This window comes from Zonotrichia albicollis, chromosome Z (assembly GCF_047830755.1).
Source record: "Zonotrichia albicollis isolate bZonAlb1 chromosome Z, bZonAlb1.hap1, whole genome shotgun sequence".
Classification (NCBI taxonomy): Eukaryota; Metazoa; Chordata; class Aves; order Passeriformes; family Passerellidae; genus Zonotrichia; species Zonotrichia albicollis.
Window position 1 is genome coordinate 75,307,968 of NC_133860.1, and position 22,034 is coordinate 75,330,001.

General features: G+C 38.0%; 1 long non-coding RNA gene across 1 annotated transcript in view; it reads left to right on the plus strand.

Moving 5' to 3' along the window:
* The window catches only part of LOC141727104 (uncharacterized), a 78,566-nt gene that overhangs the window by 44,898 nt on the left and 11,634 nt on the right, over positions 1 to 22,034 (plus strand). Inside the window, exons 2-3 of the long non-coding RNA XR_012578151.1 lie at positions 7,251 to 7,305; positions 9,590 to 9,794. This is a non-coding gene — a long non-coding RNA (uncharacterized LOC141727104). The remainder of the gene's footprint in view (positions 1 to 7,250; positions 7,306 to 9,589; positions 9,795 to 22,034) is intronic.

The window sequence follows — 22,034 nt, forward strand, 5'->3', positions numbered from 1 at the left end:
CCCATTTTATATAAGTCATATATTTAAACAACTGTTTCAAGAAGGATAGAGCACTCTGACACAAATACATGGCACAGATATTTATTTTATAAACAATGGTTTTCTAGCATGTTATTTCTTTTCATTTTTCCTTGTGATATAAAAGGCCAGTAAAAGCCAAATAAATCAGTAAGAGACAGTAACCCTAAAGGTTGTTCTTCTCAGCTAATTCACACTTCCCAGCATAATAGCAGATATTAAAAAAGATGATAAATTAAAATAAGACATTGTTGGGCAACTCTTGTTCTTATATGTGTTTTATTAATCCTGTAGAATTTTTCTGGACATAAATAAGAAAAGCCAGAAACGAGTGAATTTTAACTTGCTTGCTTTATTTCAATTAATTATGGGTCAAGTCTGTTGTCATATATGACTACTCAATTGCAGAATTCTGTTGCATCTTGCAATTAAAAATAAGCAACCATTACACTATTAGAAAGTAAAGATATATAATTAAAATGAAAGCTTCTTGCAGTTTTTCTCCAAAGATTTGGATGGACTATAACAACTTTTTACAAAAGCCTAAACTACTCAATTTTCATCAAAATATTAGCACTACTCCCTGATATTCTGAAGCAAAAGCTGAAATTACAAATCTAAACAAAACCAAACAGGACTAGGCTTGCTCCTACCTGTTTCTTTTATTTTCCACTTAAATTAGTAATATAGTTGTTGCTCTAGATAGAAGATGCTCATATAAAAAAGCAAGGTGAAGAAGAGAAAAATCTCTCACCTCTTTTCCACTCCCCTAATTTTCTTCAAATATATTTTTCTTGAGGAAAAAAAAAGGGGATCAGATTGATGAAAACACAGGGAAGTGTAAGAGCAGAAGGTGAATAGAGGACCTCAACCACCAGATGTGGTAAAAGAACAAAAGAGGCCAGTGCTTCAATTGGAGAGGAAGCAGGTGAGCAGAATGATAAAGCAAGCACACTATTACCATGGCAGAGGCAAGAGCAAATGTTATCAAGAAAGAAAAAAGTCTGCAGATATTGTTGTTGCAATAAATTAAAGCAAGAAGAATCATTGCCATCATGATCAGGGTAAAAGAACAAAAGAAGCACGCAAATAGCATCAGTCCTGCAAAAAAATGCAGCAAACAGGATCTTTTCTCTTGCACCTGTAAGTCCTTCTACTGCTGAGAGAACCAAACAATGCATGGGAAGTGTATCTTCCAAGTGCTACCTACAAGAGTGTGTGGTATCATAAGAAACCAGCTACAGTGACTGCAATAAGCCACATTTGCATTATCCAAAGTCCTCTGAAATCAAACAGATTTTTTTTTTGTGTGTGTGTATGGATTAAATAGATTTTGAAGAAGATCCAACCATAACAAAATCGTCTATGTTCAGTTCTGCAGTAAGCCTTCCGTATTTTAACGTCTAACCAGGGTTAGACGTCCCTCACTTTTACATTTAAAACTTCTGGAAAACTCAAAAACTGGAGATGTTCAGGAAGAAGAAAAATAATTTTTTTTGAATCTGTACTGGAACTACCCCAAGCTGTTTTAGAGAGTCTGATGCTAGTGTGGTACTACCCTGGTGGTACCAGGATACCACCCTAGTGTGGTATCCTGGGCAGATGTAAGATTGTCTATTCCGATGATTAATATTGATTGTATTTATGTGAGCTTGGAAGATATAAGGTCAAAAGCTGCAAGGAATGAAAATGCAATTGTTAAGGACTTCTTCACACATCCTGTGCCCTAATACTAGATAAGGGGAGCAGTCTGAGCTCCATCTAGACCGTTGGTGCAGGGTATACTACAGGCTGAATGAGTCCTTTGACATTGGGGATTACTCAGCTGCAGGTTTGGGATGTGACCACAACCGTTTGAGCTGCAGTTCAGATAAATATTTTATAGCATCTCTTTTCTCCATGAGGGGGTTCTCTGGAATGGCTAGTCTCATGAAGTGCCAATATATCATTGAAATGATGCATTATTTGAAATTATTTATATAATAAAATTACAATTTTACTGTGCATTGAGACTCTTTATTGGGCTTCCTGGTTAAAGAGTAAGTGTATGAAATATAAACTTTAATTTTGAGCTATAACAACTTTGAAATGTCCTTTCCTCTCCTTCAGTTCATTAAGCCTCCAGAAAGACTTTCAAAGCCCATTAGTTAATTTCAGCTTGGGTTTCTCATCTCAATCTTAAACAGCAAGAAATAAGATTTAATGACTTTAGAGGTTATGACTTCTTTGTCATAGGCTGTCTTGGTTTGGTGACCTGCTTCATTATGACCAGAACTGTACTACTTGTTTATTCCCCAAGCACTGAAACTTAAAATATTCTCTTTCTCACTTTCAACCTTTTAAACACAGCATTTTTTATTAATCATTATGAAATGAAGATGTAAGCTGTTTAAGTACTTTGTTGAAGTTCAGAGTATCAAAGGCATGTTATACTGTGTGATCCAATTTATGGTTTAGAACTACAATCAAAAATGTACTCACTCTGCTCACTGTCGTTTGTTGGAAATGTGCATCAAGGTAGTATATAATCTAACAGTCAGTTACCTACATTAGAAAATAAGGAAACTGTAACAAAATGTTTATTTGTTGAATTAGTTAAACCAAAACTCCATCTAAAAACTTTTTTGTCTATTGAAAGGTAACCTTTTGTCAGAATTTAGTGCAGATACATTATGTAATTCCCCCGCCCTATTTAGTCATTAGTGAAGTGCACCTCAGCAAAAGATTGGTGTTCAAAAGTGCTTTTTATTACTTGTAACAAGAAAAATGTAGTTTGCCTGATTTTCTGTGTTTTGGAGAGAACTGTAGCTGACAATATCCCATGACTCACAGTGGATTCACTGCAGCCCCCTAGGCAGTCTGAGCAAGTTTAAATCTGATTTATTGATTACCCAGACTCATATGTGGATTAGATTTCTCAGTGTATCCTTGCCCCATCTCTGGATGCATCCCAGCTATGCAGATCAGCTGCCTTTGATCCTGATCATTAGGAGAAAGTCATTGCTCACCCTTCATAACTGGAGTGCTAACTTGTATCATCATTGATCCAATAGGACCACAGAAAAAATTAGGTTCAAAGAGGCCTCTGGAATTTAGCTAACCAGTCTCAAAAGCAAGTTTAATGTGACAGGTACATCAAGCTGCTCAGGGCTGTGTCATATCAAATTTAAAAGGTCTCCATGGATTGAGATGCTTTATCCCCTCTGGACAACCTGTGCTTAACTACTTTTATTGCCCATGTATTTCCTTAAAACCAGACAGAACCTTCCTGTAAACCATTTGTGATGTCTCTGGTCCTTTACCTTCGTAGCTCTGCGTTCAGCCTGGCTCCATCTTAACCCAGCCTTGTGCAGAGGAAGGCTGTAATTAGCTGGCTTCTGTGCCAAACAAGCCCTGTTTCCTTGTGCTCTCCTCTTTGTCCTCTGATGTCTTGTGTCTCCTAATCGACCCTATGGCCCTTTACTGGTTTCACCCCAATTTCTTTGGACCAGGAAGTCTAAAATTGCACTCAAATATTTCAGAGGTAACCTGAATTAATATCAAAAAAAGGGAAATAATTGCTTCCCCAAACTGTCTCAACTCATCCAGGGTTTACATCCAGGGTTTACTCCAGCCTAGATCCATAACTTCACCATGGTCACAAACTTTACTCAGCTCCTGTTAGGCCATTCCTCCAACTGATTGCAGAGAAATTGCTTTTATGTCCTAGGTTATCAGTTTTTCCCCAAAATCTGTCATCCAACTTGATAACATTCCTACCAAAGTAATTGAAGAAGATGTTCACATTTTGAAACCTTGAGTAATATCACAAAAACCTACCAGCTATGCTACTCTCTAGACTCAAAATCTCACTTATTTTGCTCACTTTGAACAGTGTATCTCTTTGAAATAAATACCTTATTACTGTACTGAAACCCTTTGTGACATCAATGCAAAAAGCACTCTTTGTTCTCTATATTTTTTCCTTAAACTGTAACCAATGTGTCTTTAGACCAGGTAAACCAAGCAGCATAGATCCAGATATTGGTTCTATTTTTGGTATTGGAAAATCCAGTCAAGCTGTTCCTAATTGCCTCCTTGCCCTTTGGTGTTTGGAGATGGCTTCTGCAAGGATTTATTTCTTGATTTTCCTAGGGACAGAGGTTAAACTGAAGCTGCCAGGCCTGAGATTTTTAAGATCCTTCTATTATATTTTCCTTTCTCCACTCATATGCAATTTTTGCTGATGAAATTACTCTCAAAGTTGATAAAGAATAGCATTTCAGTGACTAGGGGAGCTTTTTCAACAACACTGGATGAACCCTGCAGGTGCATATATCAATTTAAAAAGCAAGAAAATGGATGTTGTCTTTACTGTTATGCAAAAGGCAAAAAATGAGCATGATTAATGTCAAAGTTTAGTGAATGCAGATATAGACATAGAAGAGAACTTCTTCCACTAGAGTTTTCCATCTATGGAAGGCAAACAAGCTTATTCAATGCCAGCCCTTGTTCCATTTGCATAATTTTGGGTACATTGAAAGGGACAGATGTGAAAAAAATCCCCTGAGTCCAACCCTGTCCTTACTTTGCTAGTCCAGTGATAATCTAAATTTCAAATTTTGTTATTTTTTAACTTGGATTATTCTTGGTAAGGCATTCTTTTCTCCTGTTTTCATCAGTGAAGCAGCCTCCACAAGAGTGTGAAATTTTCCATGCCCAATTTTGCACAGAAGAAGGAGTAAACACGACCACGTGTTTGGGACCCCAGATTCCATGGGCTGAGCCTCAGCTGGCTGTTCCTTTTGTCCAGTGAGAAGAGCTGTTCAGGCCTTACACAATTCTGTACAAGAGAATGAGAACAGTGTTTCAGACAGCCAGGAATAGTTCCTGAAGAAGAAAACGTATAACTGTCTGAGTTCATTAAAATTGACTAGTCCCCTTATAACTGAGATATTTTTGATTTGCTTGAACAGCAGTTGAAAGTCTCAAAAGAAAGCAAGGTCATAATAAAGGCTATATTTTATTTCAAAGTCAGCTAATTAATGCAATAGCTTCCTGGACTTTCCAGTAGCTGGACAATGACATTTTGAAAAGAATGTGATCTCTAAAATGATAGAATGCTTTTAAGAAAAGTTTTTTGTTTGGTAATATAGTCTTCCAGGCACTTTATTAATATATGGATAAACCCCCATCTGGGTCTTTAGTCTTAGAAAATTGATGGAAACATGATTTATTAAAATATACAGGTTATTGAAGGATACTGTTTGAAGTAAAGTTCAAAAATTGGCAGAATTTTGGGATCTTAAACTGATCCCAAACTTCAGGCAGAGGTAAATATTATGATAAAGAGTTTTGTAAATGGCTTTATGTTTCAACAAGTAAGTCTGCTGTACATTTTTTTTAACTGAACAGATTGAGTTAATATAATCTTTAAAAGTATATAAGCTGTCTAGAGTTGGACTAGAGTTCCTTTGTCTGGATCATTATTATTAGTAGTTTCTTCTGTATAACTCTCAGTAGATCAAACTGAGAGCCCCAAATATTTCACATAATGAGCTAACTGTCTGTTATCAGTTTCAAGTCCTTGCATTTTGCCACATTCAGTATTTGAAAGTGAATGCCAATTTGCTTGCAACCATGGGTAAGCAGTAAGGCTGCTGTCATTTAAAATGGCATTCTCCAATTTTGTGCTTCCACTGAAACCACTGCAAACTTGCTGCTCACTAACTCACCTCTTTCCCTGACCTCCTCTGGAGCAACATGGAGACAAGAATTAGAGGCACAAACATTAAAGATCATGGGTTGAGATAAGAACAATTTACTGGAAAAAGCAATGAGATGACCAAACAAACAGCAGCAAGAACAATAATAATGGTGGAGGGTACGAGAAAGAAGAAAACGGTTCACATGCAATACCCCTGAAAATACCCAGCCTTCCTCTGCTGCCACCCTGTTCCCACCTGGAAGAGAGCCTTCCCCTCCATCCCCAGAAAATGATGTGAGGTGGTATAGAATAACCTTGGGGTCCTGGACATAGCCCCTCCTGGCTACTGCAAAAAATTCACCCTGTCCTGGTTGGACACACTACCTTTATTTTTTCTAACCTACAATGAAAGAACTTGCTGTTTCTGCTGACTCTACCATCAGACTTGACCATCCTGCATCATCACTGAATTGTTAAAACTCCTGCTAGAAAACATGCTCTGTTACCACAATTTGATTTCATTTCCTTAAAAGGAACTTCCACACTTTTCTATCAAAATATAAAGCAAAGCTTTTCAGGAAATGATTACATCTACTTAAATGTTTTTTTTCACAGTAGAGCAGTGGTATTAGAATCCAAGATTTCTGAAGCTGAAAGTGGTAACAAGCGGTCTGTTTCCTTTCTTTATAAAGGAGACACAAAATAAAGTTCAAAAACTCCCAAAATAGGCCTCCTAAATGTTGATTGGCTAAGCAAGGTTCTAGCCTACAGATGCTTAATCAGAAATCATTTCAATCAAAAAGGTCCCAAAACCAAATATACTCCCATAAATTACTGGGATTTGTAAAACAGCTTGTATAATTCAGGATATTTGGTCATGTCAAAGTTGGGAGAATAACTTGGAATAAAGTCCACTGTCCTCATAATTTGAAGCTATTACCCACATCAATGCCCTTGTATCTTATGATAAACCGCTATAATAACTTAGAAAACACAATCTGACCCATTGAAATATGAATCTTTTTCCTTGTACCTTTTGCATATGGAAAATAAATTTATTCTTTTGAGACTATTAAAGTGGAACTAAACTCTGTATTTAAAAAAAATATTATTGATGCGTGAAAATGAAGTCCACATTTCTTTACTTTTGATTAATGAGGACTTTTCTCACTGCCTCTCCCAGAAAACCATACCAACTTCATTGGTTGCAAAAATGTACATCTCAGTAAAATTTCCAAATATAGATCATAATAAAGGTCATGTTTGTCCATTATGTAAACAGATTTCTGCATAATAGCATTGCCAAGGCTCAGCCAAGATACTAAGCCTCCTATGAAATTGACACCAAGACAAGTCACAAAGTATATATCATCCCACTGGGACCAGTAATGACTAAGTTCTATCTCTCCATATACTTAGAACATATTTATGAAAAACTTCCACACAGATGTGTGTATGCAGTTCAGGAATGTGCCGTGTTTGAAGGAAGCTAACACTACTCCCCTTCCCCTTACTTTTCTGCCTTATATTTCTTTTTTTTCAACAGCCTGGTGGCCATCAACTTTGTGTTTGGCTGATGAGTGATTTACCCCATGCCTGAGGTCAGTATAATGCACACACAGGGGTACCCAGACGGATGCAGCCTCTTCCTCCACTAGGTAAAGGTCTGTAGCACAGCGAAAGGGGATCTGATGTCTAACATTACCGCTTGACCTGGGACCAGCATCACTCAGACTCCTCAAAACTCCTCAAATTCTGTTTGAGTCTTTATCACTTAGCCACTGCACCAGTGGTTACCCTCAAAATTTCAAATCTGAATTTGTAGCTGACTTGCAAATCACCATAAACTGCTTTTCAACCCAAATGAAATTGAAAGGCATATAATCCCTAGGCAAACAGGATTGATAAAACTGTCAGCATCTACTTTTCCCTTAACTGTAAGATTTCTTCACCAGGAGATGATGTGTTTTTATTTCAAAAAAGGCAATGCTTTTATCTGGTTGTTGCTTGATATATAAATTAGAGAGAATTCTAAAAAATTACCCTTCTTTTTCAGTACGCCTGTTTATTGCTAATAAAATAGAAATTTGAGCAGTAGTGGAGAACCTAAATTTTGGTTCATTCAGGAATTAATTCTCTAAAAGGGAGGGACCTTCAAAGTTTTAATTATAGGGAAACTACTCTGATTTTGTGCACACATATCAAGAGAAAATGAGTTTCTAATTTGGCTTTCCTAGCATAATCATCCACATCAAATACGTAGTTATGTTTTTTAGGTGATAGCTCTTCTACCTCCCTTATTGAATGGCCAAATAATGTGACTTGCATTGTGACAGAGCAGGAAAGACTGTCACCTCAAGGGCTGGAAATTGGTTTGGATCTAATAACATTAATGCACATGTACTCAAATACACTAATCCAAAAGGGCTGCTAGTGCCAAGGAAAGGAGAGAATTATATGAATTCACAGATCCATATATTGGGGCTTTTTTGCAGGACAGAAGTTAAAATATTGGAGATGAATAAGATACTTTGAGAAAGCAGAATTTGCTTATTGGAATTTGGAAGCAAAACTATCGAGAAAACAATGAAAAACAAATCAGCTCTAACTTCTCTAAAAAACATTCAAGTACATTTTCTTTGGTTTTCTTGCATCTTGAAATTTTTTCAGATGTGCAAATATTTTACTTTTAAATAAAAACAATTATTTCTTATCATGTTTGTACATTGTGCATATGATGGCCTGGTTAGCTAAGACTTTACAAGTACAGAAGCCAAGCAGATAACAAGCATTTCTGTCTTGGAATTAGAATTTAGTCAAGTGAGTGGATGTTACTAAGCCTATGTGTTTTTGCAGATGCAGCCACAGAGAGCATAGAATAAGGGGAGTACCTAGAGCACCTTTCTCTCTTCACCTTGCTTCGTTTTCATGGGTGATACAATTCTCTGCAAAGCCATAGTGAAAGAGAGCATTGTAGGCCTGTTAGAAGATCTGTGTGCTGTCCACAGCACCCACATGCTTTTCACAATACGACAGGACAATAGCAGCTCTGTAACCAAAGCACTGAGGAATTTCTTGTCCTCTTTATCTCCTTTTTCACACCCTGATCATGTGTGGCTTTCATGAAAATGTCCATATGGTGATGACAGGCTTAGCTCTATAAAGCAAGATTTGCACCCTTTTTTACTGTTTGCTGAAAGGTCTCAGACGGCCTTGAAGAGAAAGAATAGCTTTGAACCTTAACAGGTCAGTCAAGGTTTACGAATTATATTTGCTTTGCTCTTAAACTTACTTCTTGGTGAAATCATGTTTTTAACATGCATAACATTAATGCATTTCTTGATGTAAATATGAAAAAAGTTTATAAATTAAACCCTCTTTTTTAATAGTTCAAGTAATTATGAAGGAGTAATTGTTCTCATTTATATTTTATCTGTTTAGAAAATCTATTAAATTGTTCAAATTAGTCACTTATAAATATGTGTTTTAAAAAATCAAAACATGATACTGCTGTTGTCAGTTGTATTAATTTCTGTGTCAAGTAACAGAGCTAAATGTATGCCTTAGTCTTAGGCACGGGCTCATCATAACCCCACTTCAAGATTAGGTTAGTTGTGATGACAATTGTCCATTATCTTTACTTGAAAATCTGATAAACTTTTCTTTTCATCCTCTGTGGTTACAGAAATGTTAAGCCTCCTCAGAAATTCTTCTATGATTAATTTTTATTACATACACATAGGTCTTTACGGTATTACATGCGCATGTGTCTTTATTGTTCTGGTTAAAAATGGAACATAATATTATGAAAGTGATAAATACCCAGCTATTGGTCTTCTGGAAGCAGAAAAACTTGTCAAACTATTTTCAGTCATTTACCTGCAGAACTGTTCAGCCAGGAAAGAGTCAGGTGGCTGGAAGTTAGCAAATGCGATGTCCATTGACAAGAATGACAGGAAAGAAGATCCAGAAAACTACAGGCTTTCCAGTCCCACCTCAGTGACAGGGAAGGCAATGGAACAGATCATCTTGCGTTTCATCACACAGCATGACCATGGGATCAGGCTCAGACAGCATGGTTTTATGAAAGGTAGGTCCTGCTTGACCAACCTTATCTCCTTCTGTGACAACCTAACCTGCTTGTTGGAAGGTGGAGAGGCTGTAGATGTGTCTGCCCACCTTTCTCCAAGCTTTTGACATTCTCATTTTTTCTCAGAAACTGGCTGCTCATGGTTTGGGTGGGTGCATTGCCAACTGAGTTGAAGACCTGCTGTGCCCAGAGTGTGTGATGAACGGAGTCAAATCTAACCTGTGTCCAGTCACAAGTGGGGTTCCCCAGGGCTCAGGGCTGGGGACAGTTCTGTTCAATATCCTTATTTGGATGAGAGGATTGTGTCCTCTCATTTGCAGGGTTGGGCAAGTGTTGATCTGCTGGAGAGTCAGAAGGCTCTGCAGAAGGATCTGGATTTGTGGGCCAAAGCCAGTTAGATGAGGTTCAACAAGGTAAAGTTCTGGGTCAGAAATTCATGTCACAGCAATCCCAGGCAGTGCTAAAGGCTTGGGAAGGAGGGTCCGTAAAGACACCAATGGAAAAGAACCTGATGGAGGTGCACTGATGCAGGTGCTGGTCAGTGAAAGCTTAACATGAGCCTGCATGTGCCCAGGTGTCCAGGAAAGCCAATGGCATCTCATCCTGTGTCAGTCACAGTGTGGCCAGGAGGACCAGAGCAGTGACGTGTACCGGGCACTGGTGAGGCCAGTGCCAGGGGGTCCTGTGTCCAGTTCTTGACCCCTCATGACAAGAAAGACACTTGAGATCCTGGAGAATGATCAGAGAAGGGCAATGGAGCTGGAGAAGGATCTGGAGCAAGTGCTGTGAGGATGCTCAAGGAGTTGGGGTTGTTTGACCTGGAGAAAAGGAGGCTCAGGGGAGACCTTATCACTCTCATCAAGCTACTTGAAAGGAGGCTGTAGCCAGGTGGGGGTTGGCATCTTCTCCCAAGTAAAAATTTATACTAGAAGTGGAAATGGCCCCAAGTTGCACCAGCAGAGGCTTAGGTTAGATATTAGGAAAATTTTCTTCACTGGAAGAATGGTAAAGCAGTGGAATAGGTTTCTTGGGAATTGGCTGAATCATCATCGCTGGAAGAGTTCAAAAGGCATGTGGTTGTGGAACCTGGGGACATGTCTTAGTGGTGAACACAGTGGTACTAATTTAAAGATTGAACTTGATGTTCTTAGGGATCTTTTCAAACATACTAGGTTTCCACGATCCCGTGAAACAGAAAACAATTCTCCCTTCAGGTTTCCAGAAAGCAAAAATCAGAGGGCAAATAAAAATTTCATAAGCAGTACAAATTTATTTGAAACTAGCAAGAGGGATAATAGGACACCAGCTCTTCAGTATTCTATACTAAAACCAAGGAAAACTGAGTGTTTGGATGCCATGCAAAGCAAGCAATAATGTTTTTATGCATACAAACAGCTTATTGTAGAGTGAGAAGCTGTTGCATTTTGGTTGATCCATAGAAATTGCCCATGTACCTACTTAAAATTTTCAGTAAACACGAAATAATTCAAATCAGATTATCCCCAGAAGAGGAGCAAGTATTTTTTCTTAGTCAGTTGTTACTTGTGCTGACTTTCAGGGTTCTGCAGATGAGCTCTGGAAAATTCTTTATATTAAAATCAATCGGCTGCCTTTTTTCCAATCAAATGATATCAAGGCAGAGAAAACCTGGAAAATTATGGTACATTTCAATGGAATGGGCCAACAATTACTGTAACATCCAGTTTTGTTCCACAGCATACTGCATCCAAAACTCAAAAGCACTGGAAGCTGCACAGGCTTTTTTGAAATATGACCTTTCAGAAGGTGTGCTAAACCACATCAGGAGTTGATAAGAAAACACCTGAGATGTTCTTTAAATTCAGTAAATATTTTCATCAGAGAGAGACACTAGTATATTGTATTCCACTAAGACACAGTAGTTAAATAGCAATTTTTCTTGTCATAACATTATTTTGCCCTAGAAAGGATGTCTAGAATATATTTTATCACGTTAAAAGTGTTTTTATGTACACTATGGTGACAGCACATGATAATTGCTCCAGGGCTTTTCAAAACTGCTGCAGAAAACAATACTTCTCTGGATGAATATTTTGGTGAAAATGTCCCTTTCAGTAATGTAGGTCCACTGGCACAACACCAATACAGATGTTCTGTAGAGTTAGGCATGAGGTACACAGAAACATAAGCAGAAGGGAATTTTCACTTGTTATCAGTATCTTGACAACTTCTTGGGACAACAAGACACCCTGTTACATTAGATCTCCATTATAAAATTAAAGAATATAATTTTTCCTTGGTAACATATCACCTATACAGGAGAGATAAAAATTAACAGAAAAGAACTTATAGGCAATATGTAAAAAAGTAATGGTCCAGAAATGGACCAAATTTTCATCACAAAATTATTTCAAAATATACCAATTGCTGCATCTATGATTGGGTTTTTTTGTTTGTTTGTTTGTCTTGAGTTTTTTGTTTTGTTTGGGTTTTTTTTTTTTTTTTTTGTTTTTTGGTTTTTTTTTAATTGGGAATAAATGCCATCCACTAGAGTCAAAACCAAGATGATTTCTTTGGTTTTGATGGGAACTCCATTGAAATGCATTTACTTTTTGCTATTTGTTAATGATTACAAAGAGAGTTCTTTTAGGGGCAATGTGGAAACAAGAAAATTAAGCCAGGCTAGTAGATTGCTTTTGCAACACACTGTTTGATGTACTCCTGGTTTTAAATGAAAAAATATCTTCTAATTCAAATATAGCTACTTACCCAGGCTTATCACTTTATATGTGCTTTTTTGAGGACTTGCATATTGGTATAAATCACCCAAGGCAGAATTACCAATCTTATAGAGAAAAATCAAATATTAATAACACAGTTGATGAAATCCTGATGCTCCCTTAGGAGTCTCACAGTATCCAAGGAAGAGTTTCAGGATCCAAACAAGTTACCAGCCATAAAGGGTGCTTATCGAGAAGCTATTCAAGTAATTACATAATTTAACAAAAGCAAAGCAAAACAATTTTCTCACAAATAATGAAAAACATTAAGATCGGCAGAGTGTGCAGGTTTGCTTAGCCCTCAGACCAGATTCTCACAATATGTTTGTGGTAATTAGAATATCTTATTAAAACTAATTCTCCTCCAGTTCTCTCGCAGAAATTCTCCAAGCAATAACTATAGTCTTCCTAAAGCAAATTCCTAAATTATATCATTCTCTCTTGGGCAATCCCTACAGATATTATTTGATCAGTTTGATTCAGAAGAATCCTACAAATGCAAGGGAAATATGTTAATATTTTAAAGCTCATCAGGTTCAGAAATCAGTAAAATCAGTTTCTCACTTTTTTCTCAAATACGCCTTTCAGATTTTGGCATGATTTCCCAATGTTACTTATCTCCCATGGTATACTGACTTTTACAGATTTCCCTTTTTTAATTGCCAGCTTTTCAGTATTTACTTTTTTGTTCTTCCTTATATGTAGACCTTTCTTTTTGGCTCATTTCACTAGTCTGTAATACATATTTTCGTGCTGTTCCATCTGTCATCTCCAGAGGTCATTAAATGTAACAGTCCCTGTTACCATACTTTCCAAGCCAAAATTTTTAACACAATGTAAATGAACAGTATAAATACAACTCACACTCACAAGTATCCTGTACCACTTGGACAATAGAATGAACCAGCAGTGCTCACCCGAGGACCATCCCATGACCAGACGGTATTTCCCAACCTTTGTTGAGAAGTCTTCATTCCCTATTCTTCCTAGAAGTAGTCTTACAAGAGGGAGGAGACAAAAGAGTTCTGGAACTCCAAATGAACATTTTCCATCCATCTCACCTTTTTTTTTTTAGTTCTCTAGCATACTTTTTAACATACATTTAATTGTGTCCTATTTAGCATCATGTTTTTTCCTCACGATAATGTCTTTCACTCTAGCACCAGTAACAGTCAGTAGCAACACACTGATTTGTCTCCAGCTAAAAATCAATAAACCCTCTTTTTGCTTTTCAGGCTGTCTGTCTGATTTCCTTTGCTTGTAATCTTGTCCAGTAGTCCACAGAGAAATCACCTCAGCTTGCTACAGCCCATGCCCTCCCTATTTGTGCTGTGTATGCTCCAGCAAATGACTGCAAATTGCTCAAATTCCTTAGAACACCTCTTATTTTTTTCTCCTAGGGAAAAGTAAAGGTGTTTTTTTCCCCAGGGAAAATGTAAATGTCAACCTCAAACTCAATCTGTCTGCTTTCTATAGTGAGTTGTCTTCTTGCAGCATTTTTGGTATGACACCTTCATCAATGCTTTCTTCCAGAAACTTCTGTTTGTACTGAGTGACTTTTGACTGGGAGATTAACGTCTTTGTGGAGGTTTTATTCTGAATCTTGCAGAACTAAGTATTTCCAACTGTGTGACCTCATTTTTAAGACTATCATGAAATCAGCTCAGGTACAAGGCTCTGTTTCCCTCCTGTCTTTTCCCACTCTCTCTGCACACTCTGGTTTGCTGATCTCTTCTTTTTAAGGATCAGCCTCGAGCTTTTTATTTGAGTTAGTGCTTGAGCACAGACATGGTGTTGAATGTTACTACATGTCCATGGAGGCATTGTGAATGTTTTGGTTAGATATTTTGGGGAAGATGTGGTCAATGCTCTTAATACACACACACAGAGGGCATGTATGCCAGCTTCAAGGATAACTGAGGCAGTAAATTCTACTCACACTCTAAACAATACAAGCTACGTGTAATTTCAGTTGTTCACCAGGGTCTCTGTGGTATAAACTGGAGAAGAATCTATACAGCCCAATCTGTAAATTTTGCAGTTTACTTAAGAACGGTTGAATGATGAGCATCCTTTTTATGTGTTTTTATTTTCAGACCGCAGGAGATCAATAACTACACCAGCAATTGCTACTTTTCGTCTTGGAGACATATCCATACAATTTCAATGGATTCCTTTGTTTAGCCTAAAGTTTATTGATTGTTTATATCAGGTTTTAAGATAGAGGATAGAAATTATATTCATGGGACAGAATCCTGTCTTGCCTAGACACTGTGAATAATGAAAATATACTGTTACCCAAATCATCATCATATGAGGCAATAACTTGTTACAGACAATGAGACGCACTGCTCTCAGTGAGCAGTCAACTTTTATTTCAATGCTCAAAGTGCACATGAATTGAAGCAAACACTTTGAAACCCAGCAAAATGGGCTGGGAAATTTTATAGGATTAATTTTTTTCAACAGGTCTGATTTTTCTGGTACTTGAAGTAGAATGCAAAGAACTTATGCTCTCCTAAAATGCTTAAACATTTTCAATTTTGTGCTTTCAAAATTAAAAAAAAAAAAAAAAAAAACATTGAATGTCACTGGCTAGGATGTTATCTAGGGCTAAGATTCCTACTAGTAGGAGCAAGCTGGCTTCATATTCTTATCATCTGGTGCGATACCTTAGAGTTTTCTCCCTGCTCACAAATTTTATATGAACAGTCAGAAAAGATCAAGTCACAGCGGGGAAAGAGAAAGCCGGCATCACCTGAGTACCTCTCACCTCTTGCCTTTTTCGGTGATGAAACTGAAATCATTGACTGCCCTACTTGCCTGCAGTATAGCAGGGCGCAGCTCACAGTGAAGTCCTTTAATGGGTCAGACCATTAGAGTGCAGAACTCAGTGCATTCAGGCATGTATCTCTCATACTAATTGCATCCAATCAAAGAACAAGATCACTACAGACTCTAAATCATTTAGGCTTGTTAAAATGCCACTGCTCAGGCTCTTTGTGCCATTTTGAGGGTAGAGCTGCTTCATGCTGTGATATGCTCTAGAAATAAAACAAGAAGAAGGAAGAGAAATATAAGATTTCCTTTGCATGTTTGTAAATAAATGTAATCTGCTTTCTTAGCAGTTGTTATATTTCATCTGTATCATATGTCTTTTTTGTTAAAGTGTGTGGTGCTGGTCTAGGGGCTTTTGTTTGTTTGTTTTTGGTTTTGGGGAGTGTTTTTTGTGGGGGAGATTGGAGTTATTTGGGTTTTTGTTGGGTTATTTTTGTTTGTTTGTTTGATTGATTGATTGATTGATTGATTGTTTCTTCTTTCTGTTGTGGTTGTGCTGGGAGAGCTGCAGGTCTGAGTAGCTGTGAAGGGAGATGGTTACATACTCAATGCATTCTCTGCAGATGCAGGACTCTGCCCTGTTCTCTTCCTCTTAACTCCTCCAGCTACCTCTAAGGATCAGAAGGCTTATACTCATTGCATCCCCAAAGCAGTTCAATTTGTTTAAATCTTGCTGTGATTAAAATGTATGCTGCTGTGTTCACAACTCAGTTTTTCAGCAAAAAGTACTCTCCCAGTGAATAAATCCATCTCATCCTCCCCTTGCCTTCCACAGCCACGTGCCTGCCCCTCTGAGAGACCAGGCCATGTCAGGTAGCACAGGTGCTGAGCAGTGACCTCGAGCAGAGATAAACTCCATTACCTTCTCAGCCGCCTTCCTGCATTTACTGCAGGCCAGGGTTCAAGTGCATTAGCAGAGAATAGAGGGAAGCTAACAGCTGAATGGAAAAATGCTTCTATCTCTTTTCCCTCTTTCTTCTGCTAATTCTTCAGGGAACTGAAGGGGCAGACACAGTTACACCTCCATTGAACAACCTGAAGTCGATTAAAATGTTGCATATTCTGGTTATTGCACACAATATTGCTTTAAAAAGTGCTATCTACATAACCTTTTTGAATAATCCCTATCCAACAATAAACAGTCATTAAAATACCCAAAAGGTAAAAATATGAGTCCAAATTTCTTAAAACTGCAATGGTGGCTTACCTCCCAGATTCTTTTTATTTGGCCAAAGTGATAAAGTCACTCTGCTCATAATAAAAGATGCAACACTAAATTTTATAAATTTGCATTGGCAATAATGCTCTGAAAAACAGAAAACAAATGGCAAAATAATGTCGCTGCTGTTTTAAATGTATTGTTTACAATTTATTGTTTTAAAATTCCATGTTTGCTTCCCAATATTTCTGAAATACAGTTTCAATATAGGGGTAGAAAGAGTAACTATGTTACAATTCAGACTAAGATCTTCTCTTAGGTAATATGCAAGTTGAATTTTGCTAGCTCTATGTACAGTGAGGACCTATGTACCTGTTCATTCATTCATATTAAACATATATTTTTGTGGGCATATTTCAGCACATAAAAAAGAAATTTAAAAGCCACAGACACAAAATTACTCATAAAATATGAAAGTATCCACTCACCAAGGGTGTAAAGTTTTGTGTAAAAATCAGAGGTTAGAAACAGAAATTCGTTTCAAGCCTCTCAGGCACTATTAGAGAGGAGGGACAGATACTCTCAGCAAGAATGAATTTCAGTTTTGTGCACAAGCTGTAAATCAAGCAGTGGTCTTCAAAGTGACCATGTCCAGCTCTCTCCAAAGTTATGAGAGAACCAGGCTCCGTCCTGCCCATTGGATGTGGGCCCCCTGCAATGCTGGTGTGAGGGCTGTTTGCAGGGAATAATGTTGGACTCTGTTTCACAGAGTGGCAACAGGAAAGGATCAGTATTCCAAAGAACAAAATTTACCTCTGTTCAAAACAGACACAGCAGAAAGGAAATTAATGTATTTCAGAGAAGGCAAAGCCATCAATATATTAGCTGCTGGGAGGGCACCTGAGGGCTCCTCCTGCATGTTAGACTGATTTACTGAGGGCTGAACATGATTTTGTATCCCTGTAACTGTTGCTTTTTCCCTCCACTCCTTGCCTCTTTCATCACAGCCCTTTTTACTTGTCAAACCGCAAGGAAATTCCTGTGAATTGGTAGAGCCCCAAATTGTTCAATTAGCGCAAATAACGGGCAGTGTTGACAAATTGTCTTAGAGCTTAATATGCATAATCTGTGAAGACTCTTTCTCCCGACAAGTTTTCTGTCACGACCTTCTCACTGCAGGTTTTATCTGCCAAACCCTGGATGCAGAGGGCGGTGGCAGCGCTGCCCCGGAGCACCGCGAGCATCCGCAGCTGTCTGGGATGGCTGCGGATGTCACAGGGCTTGCAAGGGTTTCAGGGTGAAGAGAGATGCAAGAATCTTGACCTCATGTTCAGAAGGCTTGATTTATTATTTTATGATATATATTACATTAAGACTATACTAAAAGGAATAGAGAGAAAAGTTCTCAGAAGCTTACTATGCTAAGAATAGAAAAGAAAAAAATAATAAAGGAGCTCTCTCTGATTCTGTCCCAGAGAAAGCTTAGTCTCTGACTGGCCCTTAATTGTAAACATCCAACATGGGCCAATCACAGGTGCACCTGTTGCATTCCACAGCAGCAGATAACCACCATTTACATTCCTCTCCTGGGGCCTCAGCTTCCCAGAAGGGGGAAAAATTCCAAAGAAAGGATTTTTAAGAAAAGATGTCGGTGACATGCGGGCACACAGCCTCCCTGGGCTGCCTGCTTGTTCTGCCTCCTCCTAGCAGAGACTCCACCTAAGCCTGTCTTGAAAATGCTGCCACAGCAAAGATGATTTTCAGGATGCATAGGCAAAACCACCCTGTGACAGTGGTCACAAGGGTCTTCAGGGTGAGAGAGAGAGACGAGAATGTTGACCTCATTCTCAGAAGGCTTGATTTATTATGTTATGATATATATTACATTATGACTATACTAAAAAGAAATAGAAGGAAAAGTTCTCAGAAGGCTAGCTGAGATAAGAATAGAAAAAAATGAATAACAAAGGAGCTCTCTCTCATTCTGCCCCAGAGAGCTCGGTCCTTGATTGGCCATTAATTGTACACATCCAACATGGGCCAATCACAGGTGCATCTGTTGCATTCCACAGCAGCAGATAACAATTGTTTGCATTCCTTTTCTGGGGCCTCAGCTTCCCAGAAGGGAAAATCCTAAAGAGAGGATTTTTATGAAAAGATGTCGGTGACACCATCCTCCTCAAAAACCCAACAGACTCCCACTGTGACTCCTTGTTATCCAAGATTTGTTTGATGCGGATTCGGCATTTGCAATAAATGTGACAATTATGGCTCAGACTTTATCTGAGGTTCTGAGATTACTTAAAAATCATCAAAGTAAATCATATTGCTGTTATTAGGCATAACATGCAGCTGGGTACCCTAAAGCAAAGGTAAAGCAGATTTTTGCGTTTTTCAGATTTAGAAGTTTTAAGACCAGAAAGGATCATTATACCATCTGTCTGTTTATCCATCATATTACATCCGTTTCTTGCTCAACAGAACCATTGTGGCTTTTTGTAACTAACAGTATGCTCACATAGTTACAAATGTTTGAATTACCTGGTTTGAAAAAGCCAACATGCTGATCCTAGTCCATTGTAACACCTTGAGTTTGCCACTTTGTAGCACATTTGCAACAAATTGGTCTGAATTCAGGATTAGTTTCTATGTCATTACACCCACCAGCTAAAAGCTCATAATTTCTCTAAATGTCCTATGTCTCACAACTGCAATCATATGTAAAAGCCCAACAAAACATTTTCCAGAAAGGAACAACTCCTCACTCAAATAGAGAGAATCCCTCACTTTTATTGGCAGATTGTTTTACTGGATAATCAGCATCATTTAAAAATGTGCTGTATTAGTCGTTTGGATGTGACTGGCTCTAACTCGAAGCATTTCACTCTTGTTAGGCACTTCACAGGTAGTTTAAAAGGCTCTTTAGTTACAGGTAGTTTGTCCCCCACTTGCACATCATAATCAGGCTGTCTCTTCACTGATATGGTGAAGTAAATTTATTAAGCTCTGTATGTTTCTAACAAAAAAAAAAAAAAACAAAAAAACAAAAAAAACAAAACACCCCCCCCCCCCCGCCCCAAGAACAAACCAAACCAAACCTTCTCATGCTTTTGGGTGTGATTATTTTCTTTCTGTGATTTTCTACTTATTTTTAAAGCTATGGGGAATAAATCCTTTACATAATATTTATGGACAGTGATATCATATTTCACATCTAGAGGTTTCTGTGCCTTCTTTTTCTCTCCTGACTCTATTTCCTTGCTTATACATGTAAATATCACCTCAGAATTTAAGTCATTGAAGTCCACACAAAATTATTTATCTCCTATGACTTTTAATTCTACCAGATCACTTCTTTCAAGAATACACGACCATTCTGTATAACATAGTGGTATGGGTTTTTTTCCCTAGATATTGTGTCCTCTTGGAATGTGCTGAAATTGTTTTGTTCTAATAACCTAAGCGTTCCTCTGCTGATCTAGCTTGATTTTATCGATCTCTTTCTGCCGTTGGGGTCATAAACTGTGGGCAGTATACTTGTGTAGACTAGTGAGTGCCAAAAAAGTGGAGAAAATCCTACCCCTTAATTGACTGGCTAGCTCACAGTCCAGTTGGCCTTCACAGCTGTCAGAGCACAGTGCTGCTTTCTGTTCAGCTTCCTGCCCACTCAGGTCCCAAATCCTTCTGCCAGAGCTCCTCCAAACCAAGCAGTCTGCTGGAGGGGTTATCCCTCTCAGGACCAGAATTTTCCATTTTTTCTTTTTCCTTTTTTCTTTATTCTTTCAATTCAAGTCAAATTCCTTGTTTTAAACTTCCCCTAATTTGACATCAGCTTCAAGCTTGATAAGGGTGCAGCACCTCTGCTCCTCCAGGTCACATAATCACAATCAAGACATACCCCAGTATAGATCTCTGCAGCAGTTCCCTTGACAATGGCATTAACCAAAATCCCCTGTGTCCAACATCCAGCCAGGGTTTCCTCCATCTGGTAGTGCACACATGCAGACAATAAAATTCTTACTTGGATTTGAGAGTACTGTATGAAAGGTAGTCAAAAGCTTTGCTAAATCTGAGGAAAATTGTACCATCTGCTCTCCCCTCATCCACAAATCATCCTGTCACATCATCCCAGAAATAATTATATTGGTGAGGCGCACCAGGGCCACAAAGAAGTTTAAGAGACTGAAGCATCTTTTCCATAAACAAAGAAGGCTCAAGGGAATCTTGTCCACATCTATAAGTACTGGATAGGAAGGATAGGAGAAGAGGGGCCAAACTCCTCCCAGAAGAACCCACTAACAGGACAGTTAAAACTATATGTCAAAAACTAAAACTATAAAACATGTGAAACTATATGTAAGCATGAGAAGACACCTTTTCACTGTGCAGGCAGTCAAACACTGGCACTGATTTTCTAGAGAGGTTGTGGAGTTTTTTTCCTTGAAGAAATTCAAAACCCAGCTGGACATGGTCCTGTGCCACCTACTCTAGTTGATTCTGCTTGAGCAGAGAGGTTGGACTGGAAAAATTTAAAAAGTCATTTTAATTCTAAACCATTCTGTGATTCATCAATTTTAGCTTCAAGTTCTGTCTTTTAACCTAAATAAATGATGTATTCTTTGATTTATAAGTAATTTCTTATCAAGATTATAATATAGTGTCTGCCAATATCTTTTTAATTTACATACCTAGAGGTAGGACTTTGTTGAGAGTTTATTCATGTTGAGAAGCTCATGGTCCGAGCTGAGGTGCATGAAGGCTTGGGGTTAAGCACTTTCAGGTTATGAAGACTGGCTATAGCATTTCCAGTCTTCCACAGGTTCCAAAATAATACTAATGTCTTAAGCATATCTAATCCTTTGGTTTCTTTTCCTAAGTAATTTGTATTCATGTAAAATGCAATGGACACTTAATAGCGGGATGGCTTTTGTGTATGTGTGCTGGCAAGGTTTTTTCTGATGTAGTTTTTGACCCAGGATTAATTTTTCAGAAATAGAGTTGCTAATTTGTTGTTTTTATTAGATATAGACATGACTACCTGAACACACCACTGCTCCACAGAGGGAACAGTCAGACACAAGGCACTCTGTCAGAAACACACATTCTCCCTATGGGACAGTTGCACACACAGATAATCATATCTATAGAGTTCTACTTATTTAGTTATTCAGAATTTTTTGAGCTCCCCACTATATCCTATAATCCACTTTTGAAAGATAAAAGGAAAACTATAAACGCTAAGTTTGAATCTCTTAAAGCTGGTGAGTTCAAAATATGTATCAGATTAGATAAGAATCTGAGTAGAAAGTGTGTTTCAGGTATTTTCTGATTCCTTTAAAAAAACCCAAACAGGCACATCTACTTTCAGAGTGCCTCCAGACATCTTTACTTGACTCATCTTCCTTTTAGCCTCAACCTACTCTCTGTAAACATCAGGGTAACTGTTGGCTTTACAGTCCCGTCCCTAATTGCTCTCTCTAACAA